Source organism: Adiantum capillus-veneris, chromosome 23 (genome assembly GCF_014529385.1).
Source record: "Adiantum capillus-veneris isolate H3 chromosome 23, ASM1452938v2, whole genome shotgun sequence".
Classification (NCBI taxonomy): domain Eukaryota; kingdom Viridiplantae; phylum Streptophyta; class Polypodiopsida; order Polypodiales; family Pteridaceae; genus Adiantum; species Adiantum capillus-veneris.
In genome coordinates, this window is record NC_140953.1 from 110,078,607 (window position 1) to 110,095,369 (window position 16,763).

A 16,763-nucleotide genomic window follows, 5' to 3' on the forward strand; every position below is an offset into this window, starting at 1 on the left:
GGCTTTGCATGGGACTATGTGTACGTCACATATGATGCTCTTCAGAACGCTCGAAAAGCGCCCAAGGAGCTTGTTGTGCAGAACACCACCACAAGATCGCAAGAAGGGTCTCTATCCAGATGCAATCAACTACACCTACACAAGAATCTGGAAGGCATGCGGGTCAGCGGGATGGAATCGCATATGCAGCCATAGATATTAGAATTCACGATATGATTGCTAGTCAACATTTGTTGGGAGTACAAAACATGCTTAGTGGTGGTTTGATCGATATATATACAAAATGTGGTGTCCTCACAATAGCACAAAAACTTCTTGAAGGGTATCCTCCCTGGGGTGTCGTCTTTTGTAGCGGGTTAAGTGCAGAAGATGCCCAACATCGTTGATGCAAGGAAGTCCATTGGCGATGGACATTCAATCGCGCAGTGAGTAAGAATTATCATTTTTTGATTTTTGACACTGAGAATGCAGTTAATGAACGCATTGAAAATTGCACGCGGCCATGGGAATGGCATGTTCCCTCGTATTATAAAAATTGGGGAAGATTGTGCAAACTCCCCCATGCAAGGAGACTTGCATGTTTTCTTTTTTTAACATAAAAATGGAACAACAAACAATAACATTGACATCTTGTATGATCATGAACATTGGCTTGACAAAACTCTTAACACTCCTTGTGGTTTTTGGCGAGGTATCCCTCTGAAGCATTACGATCGGTAACCAATTTTTGTAGAGGTGCACCACTGAAGCACGACGATCGGTATCCCAAACACTCTTAGGTAAAAACATCTAACACTCTTTGATGAAATCTCTCTTTCTCTTCTCTTCTCTCTCTCTCTCTCTCTCTCTCTCTCTCTCTCTCTCTCTCTCTCTCTCTCTCTCTCTCTCTCTCTCTCTCTCTCTCTCTCTCTCTCTCAGTTTCCAATATTTTTTTCGATCTGAATTCGATGGAACATAGCTAACGAAGCACTCTAGTTATAGGATCTACGGCAGAGAACTAGGTGCACACGACTCAAGGTAAGATTGGTCATTCGATTTTATCCGGTGTGTCCAAGTTTATTTTTTTTGTCACGGTTAACTATTGTTCGTGTTCAAGTCTACATATAATGCATTTGTTTCTCATCCTGATCACCACACGAGCATGGGAGGGTTAGATAGGCCACATGCCTTAGACGATACCTGCTAGGGTTCATTGAGCGCCACATTTTTTCAACCCTCCAACGCCCTCGAGATTCGTGCGCGTAGCTGTCCACCATCGATTCCCACCTCACTTCATTTTATAGCCCATGGGCTTCAGTGTCAATGATCCCAGGCCCTCGACCATAAATGACGTTGAATGTGTAGGGATCAACAGCAGAAGTTTAACCCATTGTCGATCAAGTTTTGTTGATAAAAAAATTTATGGTTCCATCACGTCGCGGCTACTTGTTGAACCTCCGACCTCCCCCTCCACAGAGTTGTGCTCTATCCATCCCAGCTAGCACGTCTTATGTATAAAAACATGCCTCCTTTCCCGAGTCCCACCCCCCTAGGACTAAAAAACAAGGGGTCTTCATTCATGGGATCTACGACACGAAGCTGACAAAGTGTGGGAGGATATATCACTCCATCCATTGCCGCGGTTAGGATTTTATGTGAACCACGAGGCATAAAACATGTGAAGGTGAAAAAGTATGGGAGGATATATCACTCCACCTATGTTAGCAAAGTCCAGTATCTACAAAGTGTCGCATTAAAGATGTGAAGGTGACAAAGTGTGGGAGGATATATCACTCCACTTATGTTAGCAAAGTTGAGTATCTACAATGGAAAAAACTACATATGACAATGAAGAACTAAGAGCCAACTACTTGCGACACCAAGGTTGATGTGTGGCATTCCATAGATGTGCTCTTTCTGATGTGTGGTAAAGATGATTGGTCATAAGACGATCTCATCAAGTTTAAGAAGAACCTTTAGCTAACATAATCATTCAAGATAACGTGGATGCACACTAACATTTCTCATTACATGGTATTCTTCAGGCGCTCTTGTGAACTGTGTCAGTTTTTTTATTTGCTTAAATTCCAACACATCATTTTCAACAATTTACCATGCTTTATTAAAATGTACAAAAATCTAGGTATATTTTTAGCGGGTCACCGTGACCGACGTCTATAGCATAGCAATCTGTCACTAACATAATGTCAATACTCAAGGAAGTGACTCCAATGGGGCACGGAGACTCTTTGAGGTTGTCAATATCAAGAAGTAAACCTAACAAGCTAACATAACAACTTGACAAGAAAATCAATCACTCGATGATCAGGGAAATGTGCCTATCTCCTTTCTCACCGTTCTAGGTCATCACGTCATTTTGGCACTTGAACGGACTCGAAATGCAACAAAACTTTAGGAGGAGGTCTAGGATACCTAGGGGCAATATCCTACCAAGTCTGGTCGCAATCCGACAAGGTACCAAAATCCCAATCCATCATGAAAAAGGTCATGGAAATTGCAACAAAACTATCCAGAAAGGTAGCCCTATGGTTTAGGAACACTCTCCTATGGTCAAAACGACTAAAAATAGTGATTTAAGCACTCAAATATGCAATTAAGGCTCATAGACGTGTAGTCGTGAACCACATCAAAAGTAAGAATGCTTACACTTAAATGAAAGAGCAAAGAGACCGGAACACAATGCAAGTTTTGGAATTGAAAATTGATTACCCAATCGTTAGGAAAGTTAATTACAAGTTGGAGCAGCTTCGTAGCTTGAGCGTACGTTTTCAGAGGTCCCTCCTTCTTCTATATAAGCCCTCATGTATTATCCCAATCCCATTGTTAAAGGCATTGCAGTGGTAAGGTGGTGTTTGCTTCATCACTCCTTTGCATTCAAGTGGTAAGATGGTGTCTCCTTCATCACCTTCGCAATAATCACCCACCTTATTTACTGGTACTGGTTTTGCCTGTGGTTTCTTAGGCAAAGTTCCATTCATGTTTTCATATGCAAGTTGGTCATATGAAGGGATTTTCAACCCCATCTTTTTTAGGTGTTTGCCCATTTGGCCCCATAGATGCGGTCTAATTTTTAGTAGCTCTGAGAGATAAAGTGTGCATCGTATAGGAGAAGACATCAATTCGTGCAAGCTCTTGGTATTCATCATTTTTGTTGTGATTTTCCACTGAAAAGGTACCATTTAAACCCCAGATTTTGTTTTGAGTTCTCCTATGAAAGATGGAAAAGTCTATAGAGAGTGTGGTTTTCTCTCTTCAGATGCGATAGACCTAAAATCCCCATATAAAGATCTTATACACCCTTGGAAAAATTTGTGATCCATGTTTATTTCAGGGATAGGTGTTGACTATAATGTGGCACTACCATCTTTTTGGTTTCTTATCGATTCCCATAAGGATTGTGGCCATGGTTCTTCTACCTCCGGAATAGGTGTCACTACTTGTGAGCCCACCCCATCTGTGGTATTGGCTACTTCCCTTATATCTAAAGGTGCCTCAACTCCTAGCTCTTTTTGGTCTCTGTTTACAATACCATGGATTTCCATTTCCTGGATTTTTTTTCGGATTAGCACCTCCATTTTTTGGATCATGTGGAATATGTGGTTCCATAAGATCTTGGGCTGTCCGGATGATCTCCTTGCACATTTGTAACCTCTCTTTTTAATACCCTGTATGAGGATACATCAGCCATCTATGCTCCTGGGTTTGATTGGGTTTTAGACTAGCTTCATAGGCCTTCAAAATTGCATCTAAGGGTTCAAAGACTTTGTCAACCAAGACTGAACCTCCTGAGTTAGTCTTTGACTCTTTAGGTCCCTTTGCATTTTTCTTGCTTTCTTGATCTTGTCTAAGCTGTTCTTTTGTTTGATTCAGTTCAATTTCCAAAGCAACTTTCTCCTGTAGCCTCTTTGCTTTCATTTTATCCCTTTTGGCTTTCCACGATTTTCTTTCAGTTCTCACCGGTATGTTTTTTATTTTTGTTTGAGGTGGCAATGTGGCTTCCTCCTCAACGATTTCATTTTTAGATGCTTCTTGTGCTTGAGCTTGAGTCATCACCATTAAATAAATTGTTGGTTCTACTTCGGATCCGTTTCAAGAAGGCATCACACCTACAATCCTTCATTGTTTCTTTCCCCTTGTAGTTTGGCTTCTTAGCACAGTGTTGGAGTAGATAGTCTCTCCTACATCCGTCACAGAATCCAAATATTTCTATTTGTGGACTCTTGTTTGGACAATCTTGTGCCCAATGGTCACCTCCACATTCATAGCATGTACCTTCTTGTTTCATAGTAGTAGCTGGTGATACATCCAATGGTTGTTCTTGCCTGGTGAAGATGGCCTTTGAACCATACTCTTGATTGGCCATGAACATGAGCATAATTGCATCCATGGAGTATTGATTCTTGTAGGTTGTGGCACATGTGTTGATTGGGTGTAGTTAACTACTACTCTACCATGTTTCAAAATAGGTGGTTGTTGTTGTAGCATTTGTTGCGGCTTTAATTGAGTGCTACACCATGGTGTGGGATGATCCCCTCCACAAGTATTACATCTCCTCAATTGAGGCTATCTCACATTTAGGTTCCGTTTGTAGCCTTGGTTTATTTTTCTAATCACCCCCTCAACTACTTAATCAAAGCTCTGCATTTTAGAAGTTTGAACATCTTGCTTTGTTGCGAGTTCAGTCTTTGGAGAAGAGGCACTACTAGTCATGCTTTTGATGTCGTACGTCACCTCTCTGTAGGCCTTGCAATTGTCAACTAGATATAGAGCTTCTATAATGACTTTCTTGAATGCCATACATACTTTCAAATATAGGTCCTTTTTTAGAGTTTCATTCTTCTAGCCCTCTACAAACAGAAATGACAATCTCTCATCTTGCGGTAGCTCTCTCTAATCTCACAGGACATCTGTCTATGTATTGTTTGAATTGAAGCAAAGCTTCCTTCACTTTTTCATCCTTTTTTTGTTTGAAATCATAGATCTGGGACACTGTGTTGTGTTTGATTCCCCTTTTTGAGAACTCCTCTTACAAACTCTTGTAAGAGTTGTGCTATGTTTAGAAAATCATCTCTATTTAGAGGTTGGAACCACTCAAAGCCGTTCCTTCTAATGTCGATCCAAATCCCTCTTATTGACTATGGAAATCTGCAATTTGTTCAATCCTCAAAACTTGTTTGAAGAGTGAGACACGAGCATATGGATCCCCTGACCCATTCAAAATTTGTCTTGACGGTCTTAATATTTATGGTTCAATCACTAATCTAACCAATTCATGGTCTCTTGGAAAGATGTCTCTAGCTCTCGCCTCTTGTCTTGTAGAAAATCTTGGCAGAATCATCTCTGATATATCATATGACATCATTTTTGACTGAAAGTAAGTAGAAATTGTAGTACCCTTGTATGGACATGTCTCCAGGTTGATTGGATCAACAAGTTTGTACTCTCTTCCATACTTATCTACCATCAAAACTTGCACTCCATGAGCATCTGTATATGTGAATGCATAGAGGTTCTTATGGAATGTCAACTCTCTAGCATAGGGCTCTACACATTTATAGAAGATATATGGATCCCCGTTTGTGAATCTATATAAGCCCTCATATGTGTTCTTATGGATTACATGTATGAACACCAGGGATCTCTATGCATTTTCCCAATCTCACTGTTGTGAAGAAGTGTTTGTTGCGTTTTTCACATCTCTGAGTGGAGTAGAGAACCCTGGTGGTGGAGGGTGATTTGTTTGTCATGTTTGAGACTCACTCAAAACTCTCAAGATAGTCCTTGGCAATCTCACTTTGGCTTAGGGCAACTTATCCCTTTTTGCCCTTAATCAGGTCCCTCGGAAGTCAGAATTGTGACTCTTTTGGTTTTTGAAACTAGTTCTAAGTACCCTAAAAATTTGGATTTAGGAAACCTAGAAAAATTCAGCTCTAGGTGTGTCCTATTTTTCACAAGCTTTCTGACTCAATTTGGAGTTTTCTATCAAAAGTTAGAGCAATTTTAGTGAACTGCTTGAAACAATAGTCAAAACAGTCTCAGGACTAGAATACAGGAACTTTGGCTTGTATCTTGGTCTGCAAAAGGTATTTTTAGCTCAAACTTGAAACTTGGGATGTTCTTAAGTATGTCTACAAGATCACCAAGTCAGATATCCCCACTATGCTAAGGTACATGGATCGCGATCCATGTTCCTCTATCAATTTTTTTTCTCCAAATTTTCCAAATTTTGATAGTATGTAGACAAGGTCATATGCAAGCTATATACCAATTTTCATCAAATTTTGAAGTTGAGGTACATGAATCGCAATCCATGTTCAACCACATTTGGACTCATCTGGACTTGATCTCTTAGGAGTATATTCTTGACTATATCCACAAGCTAAATCTCAAATCCTTTTGGATTTGGACTTGTTTTGTCAAGTCAAATGCCCAATACTAGGTCTGCACTATGGTTTTCAGTTTGACACTTGTTTGCTCCCTTTTAACCCAAATTTTCTCATTTTTTTCCAAAACTGGACTTGGGGATATGTTTCCTTGTGTATGCACTACTGATTTAAAAATTTTCAGCTCAACCTTTTACTTTGGGTACATGGATCGCGATCCATGTTTGGAGGCCAAAATAATTTTTCTTGATACCATCAGATTCAACATGATTAGTAGATCCTATGGTATCATTTTTTTTGAAAATGGACCTTTGAATTAAAAGTTAGGTCAATTCTGGCACTTTGTCAGAGTACTTGGCAGTTTTGGGCTTTTGGTCTGGTTTTTTATATCCAAACTCACTTTTGAAAAGATCATTAGACTCCTTGTGATGTCCTCTAGCTATGGTGCAAGTTTGGTATCAGTCTTGTGACAGAGGAACATGGATCGCGATCCATGTACCTCTGTGTTAGATGGTAATGAAACTTGACTCACAGCTCGCCCTTGGTCTCTTGATGCTAGCTATATGGTTTTTATGTGATTTGGGTTACTTTAGCTCAAGCAAAAGTCAATTCACAGGCCTGTTTTAGGGTTTTCAACTTGAACTATTTTTTAAACCTTTTAGACAAAACTCCTTTGGAGACTTTTGTTCACAATGGTCTATGCTACACGCTGGAAAAGTTTTTGTCCAAAAATTGCTCAGGGGTACATGGATTGCGATCCATGTTCCACAACTTTTGGATCTGAATTTTTGGTGTGTTGATAGCTTATGATCTTTGTACCTTGCTCCACAAAGAATTTCTAGATTTGGATCAGTTTTGCCCGACCAAAACTGACTTCTACAGTCGGCTGTGACAGTTTTGACAATGTTCTATTTTTGGATCTTTTGACCACTTTTTGCAACTTTTTTGCATATAGTTCTTTTGGAAAAGTTGTTCCAAATGATACCAGCTACCTACTGGTCAAATCTCAGTCAAATTCTTTTGATGAGAAACATGGATCGCAATCCATGTTCCATCATATCTGAACACCAAATTTGGTCTGACGATTATTTGCAGCGTCAGTAGATTATTCCACTTCTTTTTGAATTTGGATAATTTTTTTGCAATCAAAAGTGATTTTTTAATGTCTACCCTGCGGTTTTTGATTAGTTTTTGTATTGGCTATTTTGACCAAAAATTTTCACTTTTTTAACATTGTGCCTTTTGGGAAAGTTGTCCCAAATGGTATCAGGGATGTACTTGTCAAATACCAGCCCCAAATGTCAAAAGGTACATGGATCGCGATCCATGTTTGACAACATTTTTTCATGAATTTTGTTATACAAGTTCTCTATTCCCTAGAGAAGCCAAATCTCACCCCTTTTTTGAATTTGGATCCCAAAAAGTTGAAAAATCCCAAAGTTTGTGTCTACAATGCCTATTTTGCTGTTTTTTCCCTAACAATCAATTCTGATATGATTTTTGAGTTTTCCTTTCAGGGAAACTTGATCAAAGCAATGTCCCATTGATGTACAATGTCACTGATCAATATTCTACAAAATTGGTCTCTGGGGTACATGGATCGCGATCCATGTTCCTCCACAGATTCTTTCCAAACTTTCCAGATTGCTTCTAGAGAGTATGCCAATGCCCTTGATCCACAAATTTTTGAATTTGGATCACTTTTGAGGTCTCTACCATCAAATTTTAAGAATTTCAGAGTTATGGTAATTGCAACCAAATATACGGTTTTCACCCTTTTTTCCTTCGATCCTTTAGCCCAAATTTGATGGTGGAAATTTCTATTTACCCTACTCCTAAGTACTGAAATGAAACATGAAACAAAAACAAACAGAACGGTACAAAATAAATTCACAATGAAAAACGAAACAACACTTTGAAAGTAATGAGAAAATCAAAGAATGAAATGCTTTTGGCTATCTCACTCACAACTCTCTTTACCTATCGAGAATAGATCTAGCAAGTACTCGACTTCTACACTCTACCAAGCACTAAACCCTATATCTAATTGGTTCATTGTTAAAGTGTAAATGGAATGTAGAGACAAATCTTCAAAAGAGAATGCTCTAAATACGCACTAGGGCACTCACCATCTAAGGATCATTTTTTTGACAACGACGCCAATTTTAGCGGGTCACCGCAACGGACGTTTGTAGCTTAGCGATCTCGCATTAACATAATGTGAATACTCAGGGAAGTGACTCGGATGGGGCACAAAGACTCTTTGAGGTTGTCAATCTCAGGAAGTAAACCTAACAAGCTAACACAACAACTTGACAAGCAAATCAATCACTCAATGATAAGGAAAATTTGTCTATGTCCTTTCTCACCGCTCTAGGTCATCACGCCATTTCTGCACTCGAACACACTCAAAATGCAAAGAAACTTTAGGAGGAGGTCTAGGATACTTAGGGACACTATCCTACCAAGTCTGGTTGCAATCCAACAAGGTACTAAAATCACTATCCATCATGAAAGAAAATTTGAAAAGTGCAACAAAACTATCCAAAAATATCTCCCTATGGTCTAGGAACACTCTCCTATGGCCAAAACGTCATAAAATAGTGATTTAAGCACTCAAATGTGCAATTAAGGCTCACAGACGCATAGTCGCAAACCACAACAAAACTGACAATGCTTACATTTAAACGAAAGAGCAAAGAGGGAGGACATAATGCAAGTTTTGGAATTGAAAAGTGATTACCCAATTGTTAGGAAATTTGATTACAAATTGGAGCAAGCTTAGTAGCTTGAGAGTACTTTTTCAAAGCTCCTTCTTCTCTAAAGATAAGCCTTCTTTCACATTAAAGTTATTGACCTTTATACCTAGGACATTCTAAATGGCTAGTGGCCGGTTCACATGTACCTTTACAATTGTCATGACAAAATTACAACTCAGGGATTTGACCTCTTGCTCTAGAATCAGGATTTACAACACTTGATCGGCAAAATAATAAACTACAAATGTAGTGTCCAACTACGTGTCTGACCAGGTGGGCATGCGTTCGATCAATCCTCAAAGATTAACTATCCTACCAAGTCTGATCGCAATCCAACAAGGTACTAAAATCACAATCCATCACGATTTTTTATTTTGAAAACTGCAACAGAATTATTCAAAAATATCGGCCTATGGTCTAGGAACACTCTCCTGTGGTCAAAACATCATAAATAGTGAATTTAAGCACTCAAATTTGCAATTAAGGCTCACAGACGCGTAGTCGCAAATCACAAAAACTGACAATACTTACACTTAAGTGAAAGAGCAAAGAGAGAGGAACACAATGCAAGTTTCTAAATTGAAAACTGATTACCCAATCGTTAGAAAAGTTGATTACAAGTTGAAGCAGCTTCGTAGCTTGAGAGTACGTTTTCAAAGCTCCCTCCTTCTAAAGATAAGACTTCTTTCATATTAAAATTATTGACCTTTATAACTAGGACACTTTAAATGGCTAGTGGCCGGTTCACATGCACCTTTACAATTATCATGACAGAATTACAACTCAGGGAATTGACCTGCTACTCTAGAATCAGGATTTACATAGAGTATCACTACGCTAGCTTGGAAAAATAAATAAACTACAAATGTGGTGTCCGGCTACGTGTCCGGCCATGTGGACGCCCGTTCGATCAATCCTCAAACATTCCCCCCTTCCTAGCTCGTGTCGTCCCTTGACACGACCTTGTGCAGTCTTGTCATAGGATTGTCTTCAGCTTTGTCTTCAAGGTTGGTCATTAGCTTGGGAAGTGCTTTGGCATTGATGATGCTCCCCCCTTCCTTGAGTGATTCATAGCTGCCATGTTGTTGATACATGATTTGATCTTTGATTTTCTAGGAAACTTTTCTTCTTGTTGTGCATTCGTCTCTTAGATGCCGTAAAGATGGATGTTGATGTGTCTGAAGCTTGTAGAACTGATCCTCTTTGTGGCGTGGACTTTATGATGGATTTTCTTTCAAGGTCCATTGCAATTTGATTTTTCCCCGACAACGGTGCCAATGTTAGCGGGTCATCATGATGGATGTCTGTAGCATAGCGATCTGTCACTAACATAATGTCAATACTCAAGGAAGTGACTTGGATGGGGCACGGAGACTCTTTGAGGTTGTTAATCTCAAAAGTAAACCTAACAAGCTAACACAACAACTCGACAAGCAAATTGTGAGGTCCCTGCCCCTTTTTGAGAGGAGCAGAGTACCTTTGATAGGTCTCCAATCCTGAAAAAGAAAAACCAACGGACATTGCCTTAGCTACTACGTAGCCACGGGCATGAACCGTTAGTGAAGGATTGGTCCTATCTCGCTATGGCAGAGCGTGACCACCATAACCCTATATAAAAACTATCTATAATCAATTATACCTAAAAGTATAAATCTTATAGTGACCAACCTGTGCGCTTTTTTCTCCATGTTTCAGAAGCACAGCCGCCAAGGTTTGTCTCTTAAGATTTATGACTTAAAAAAAATAATTTCTAGCGTTGGAAAGTTACCCGACTCATCGGGTCCACCCGTCCATAGAATGATATCGTCGGGGTATCATTCTCCCACTTTCCACACCACACTCACCCTTCTTTTGTTATCAAATTACTACCACACTGTTTAAACATACATGTTCCTTTACTTTATTTATGATACTGGTTTGTTAAAACAGCCCTTCAAACAGTATTACAAACAATAGTCAAACAAGAAGTTATCCAATTTTAAACCAACAACCCTTGGATTAGGTTCACTCAAGAATCTCTACTGGCGATATTATGTCCGATCGGTGTATACATTATTTATAAAAATCCTTGTCCTCATGAGCATCCCATACCGCTCGACAAGTACTCGTTGTGCTAATCTGGACGTACTCCCGCCACAGCAACAACGGTGCCAAGATGGGCGTCATCCTCACGCCACAGAAAAACAAAATTGCAGTATCCAGCTGGGCTAATCTGGGTGTACTCCCACCACAGCATCAGCGGTGCCATCCTGGGCATCATCTTACGCTTCGGAAAACAACTGCCACATAATACCAGCGCTAATAAGTAGAGAGACTTGGGAGAAACCATACCGAAGGTTTTGGACAAACATTCTTTTCTATAGCAACCAGTTTAACCAGACATTCTTTCCTACTTGTCAAACATATGCCGAATTTCTTGGGGTTAAGCCCCTTGGTTTCGGTCCGTGTTTTCTTTTCATAAGGTAAATAATATATTCCTATGGTCTCGCATATGCAATGATGCATAACTTGAACTACAATACTAACCTGTACCATAGCTCCGATTGGTGGAGACATAACATGTTCCACAAGAGTTTCACCGTTACTTGTACCAGCTTCATGATCATTAGCGCCTTGGGTTCGAGCACGCTTTGGAACCATTTTTTTGTACTACACTTAGAACTTTAAATTGGTCAATTTCCCTAGTAATCTCCTTGTTTCCAAAGAGAGTCTGTAATTTGAACCCTCACCAACTCGGATTCACACTTAGTGTTGTTGTTCTACATCTAATTTTTATACATCAAATATTTGCTAATCGTAATTAATCAAAAATTAAGTGTGTAAACTGTGAGTGAAAGTTTAGGAATGCATTACTTTTATGCTTCACATTTCTAATCCAATTCTAACTTCAATTTCTATACTTCAACTAAATCAATTTTTAGTATTATTCAAAATTCTACTTAATCTAATTGACAATAAAATTGGTGAATGAGAATTTCCTCATGTATAATAACAATATGATGAGTTCTCTTATGTATTAACTTTCAATTAACTATACATAAGTTAATAGTGAAGATGTACTACCTAGAGAGAGTAGGTATACTTAGAGAGATTATAGTAAGAGAAAACATACACATACATATTTTCTAAAGTTAATTGAATCTTACTAATCTATTAGGGAAATTAGAGTAAGAGATAGCACGCACACACACATATCCTTCGTAAAGCTAATTGAATCTTACTAATCTATTAGAGAAATTAGAGTAAGAGATAGCACACATACACACATATCCTTCTTAAAACTAATTGAATCTTACTATCTATTAGAGAGATTAGAGTAGGAGATAAGACACACACACACACACACACACACACACATATCCTTCTTAAAACTAATTGAATCTTACTAATCTATTAGAGAGATTAGAGTAAGAGATAGCACACACACACACATACCTAATTGAATCTTACTAATCTATTAGAGAAATTAGAGTAAGAGATAGCACACACACACATAGCTAATTTAATCTTACTAATCTATTAGAGAGATTAGAGTAGGAGATAACACACACACACACACATATCCTTCTTAAAACTAATTGAATCCTACTAATCTATTAGAGAGATTAGAGTAAGAGATAGCATGCACACATCATTCTTAAAGTTAATTGAATGCTTAATTAATACGCACCTTATTAGTCCACTAGAGTTTTTGCTCTCTTAGTGGTTTGTGGACGCCTTCTCTCTAAGAGAAGTGGCAGCACTTCGTGAGCGCTATAGAGGCAATCTCTATAACTAAATTGTGAGCATGGATGCTCTATTTATAGCAGAAAAGAAAACGTCAATTTTTTTTGTTATAATAATCAATATCTAATTCTCCTAAATGATTTTCTCATATTAAACTGATCATTTAATGTGGGGAAGGCCAGGGGAGAAAAAGCTAGAATATTGGTTAAGCTAGCAGACCGGCCACAGTAGGGATCCAAAGGAGGGAAAATAGGGATCCAAAGGGGGGGGCATCTGCAAAAGAGCCATGTGTAACAATGGGCTAAAAAGACCCTAAGGTTCAGCCCATTAAGACTTCCAAAATGCTAAGGTTCCAAAATTCAAAGGTTGTGTCCAAAGGTCAACCCTAGGGAAAATTGGATGCTTTGTGTGTGCCCTAAAAGTCTTTGCACATCCCTACATGGGAGGGGCGAGCCCTAAAGGTAGGGGATGAGAGAGAAAGCCACACACACACACACAGGCTCCCTTTACACAAAGGGAATGAGGGACACATGTCAGCTCCCTAGGCCAGATGCCCACAAGGTGTGCCCAATTTCTATTGGATGACCTTGAAGTGGACCAATGAGAATTAAGCTAGAGTAAATCTAGTTTAATTAATTTAAAAACATTTAATAAAAGAAACCAATGAGAATTAAGTCTCCTAGAAGACTATTGGGTAGTCTCCCAAGGGGTCCAATGAGCATTCAGGAGCCCCATGGCTTTCCTGATTCCTATTGGCCAGGAGGCAAAGGGGTCCAATGAGAGTTTAGTTTAATTATTTAATTACCTAAAGCTCTCACAAAAGGGAAAAGGGGGACACAAGTCAGAAGGCTATCACTTATGCTGCTTAATTGTAATTGGCTTGACTTGGGGAGGGCCAATGAGGCTGCAGCAAGAGCAATTAGCAAGAGGGCTCGCCCAAGAGAGAGAGGGGGCTGATTTTTGCAAAGCATTATCACACACACACTCACACAAGCTCATGTGTGAAGAAAGAGAAGACTATCTCTTCCCAAGCTTTAATGGAGAACTCATCACCTACTCCAAGCTTGTGAGATAGAAGCCTACATCAACACTCTCTTGGCATGTGGATGCAAATCCAACCAAGAGCCAAGCTTCAATGCATGCTCATCTCCTCTACCAAGCTAATTACTAAGCTAAGCTATGCTATATATGAGTGATTATGTGAGGAGATGTACATCTTTCTTGTAAGATACTCCTTCTTCCTCTCAATCTATTCTCATACCCTGCTAGCTCTCACCATCTTCGAAGGTGTGTGAGGTCTTGGGTCTGAGAACGGGGATAATTCAAGTTGTGTTTGTTAAGTGTTTTGCTTAGTGCATGAAGTTTTCATCTTCATTGCACTAGCTAGTCTTGAAGGAACACAAAGAATTGTATTGTACAATGTCTCTCTTGATGGGAGAAACCATAATACAAAGCCTTTTGGAGGGGGGACTGGCTCCATGAAAATCCGGTCCTCAACTGTTGTCAATAGCTTAATTTCTCTCTCTTTTGAAAGTATTGTCGATGCTATCTAACTAGGTGTTATGCTTTTTGTTGCTCTCTCCACCCAAGCACTCTTGTAATTCTCATTAGGAATCTATTCTAATGAAATGCCCACTATGTTCATGCTAATTTCCGTTACACATAAGTTATTAGGCCATTAAATGTTACATTTTTTTCCCAAAAAAAGAAATAATTTTTTTTCCAAAAAAAATAATTTTTTTTAAAAAAATTTCCCTCAAAAATCATATCCGCGTTTTTGGTACCCTTGTGGTACCCATCAGCTTGACCACTTTGTCATTATCATCAAAAGATAAGGCCACACAGCCCCCCCTCATTAAGATTAGTCAAGACTAGCCTCTTCTTTTCATGTGACAGTGTGTCTCACTTTGTCCCCTCCTATGTGAGTCCAAGTGAGTCTTTGTGGCTTCATTTGTCATCCCTGTGTATTCTTTTATCTTTATAATTATTTTATTTATTTCCTTAATGATAATTTACTTTACATTTTTAAGTTAAACTTTACAGTCTTATATTAACTTTACAACAGTAAAAGAAAATTTTACAATCAATAAATAAGTTGCAATAAGTTAGTTAGTGATTCATATAGCTAAACATGTCAGAATTTTGTAGCGTAAATTTTAAATTCTAGGTTTTCTCAACCTACGATTCATAATTTGAACTCGAATATCTTAAAGAATGATTGATGGCTAAAAAAAATTCAAATGCGTAATAGAACTTGTGTGAAATTCGAAAGTAGAGACCTTACACAAATCAATTACTCAATGATCAGGGAAATCTGCCTATGTCCTTTCTCACCGCTCTAGGTCATCACGCCATTTCGGCACTCTAACGAATGCAAAATGAAGGGAGACTTTAGGAGGAGCTCTAAGATAGCTGGGGGTACTATCCTACCAAGTCTAGGTGCAATCTGACAAGGTACCAAAATCCCAATCCATTATGAAAAAGGTCTTGAAAACTGCAACAGAACTATCCAAAAAGGTCGCCCTATGGTCTAGGAACACTCTCCTATGGTCAAAACGACTAAAAATAATGATTTAAGCACTCAAATCTACAATTAAGGCTCACAGATGTGTAGTCACGAACCACAACAAAACTGGCAATGCTTATACTTAAATGAAAGAGCAAAGAGGGAGGAACACAATGCAAGTTTTGGATTTGAAAAACTGATTACCCAATTGTTAGGAAAGTTGATTACAAATTGGAGAAGCTTAGTAGCTTGAGCGTACGGTTTTAGAGCTCCTTCTTCTCTAAATATAAGCCTTCTTTCACATTAAAGTTATTGGCCTTTATAATTACGACATTCTAAATGGCTAGTGGCCGGTTCACATGAACCTTTACAATTGTCATGACAGAATTACAACTCAAGAAATTGACCTGCTACTTTAGAATCATGATTTACATAGAGTATCACTACACTAGCTCGTCAAAATAATAAACTACAAATGTGGTGTCCGTCTACATGTCCGGCCAAGTGGGTGCCTTTTCGGTCAATCCTCAAACCCATATGGAATACCCAATGCTTAGAAAAATCTCATTAGATGACGACAAATGTCTACTTCAAATGCACACATCATGGTGGCTATCAAGACAAGGAAAACAGTTTGAAAGAGTTATTTCAATGGTTCTATAATAGAATCCTTCATTGCATGCAACAAAAGCAAGTATTATCCTCTTCAGCAAACAACACAAGAGATGACACATTTACAACAAAAACAAAAAAACAATTAGAGGCATTCAACAACTCCAGTGCTCACATGAAGGCCAAATAAAGTGGAGGAAGACAATGGAATATGTGAACCATAGGTGGAGCAAGAGACTCAGGGTGTTTAACACAACATGTACAAGTCTAAATATTACACAAACAGTATTGTGTTTAACACAAGATGTATAAGTCACAAGTACTTGTTAAGGATTTGCATATATGTTTGGCACATTGCCCTTGTATTGGATCATTACATGTTTGCAATACTCTAAGAGTTCATTTGGGTTTTGTTTCCTAATATATAGCATGGCCCCTGGCCCTTTGACCTAGTTGGACTCCCTTTCCACACTGCCTAGCCTGCGACCTTGCCCTTGTCTAGTCTGGCCTTGCCAATGTCCTGACATTACCCCCCCCTTAAAGAAGAGTTTTCGTCCTCAAAAAAAAAAAGTGGGGAACTTCTTCTGAAGAACACTAATGTTTTTCCAAGTGGCACCCTTCATGGATCCAGTTGTGTGGTTGACCGATTAGCGGGAGGTTCAATGAAACCAAGAGTAACATCTTGATTTTTCACATTGTTGTCCATATGTAACCATCTTGTGTTATCGATTCCTAACCAATCATAGTGTGTAGACTCCATTTAGAACACACATGAGT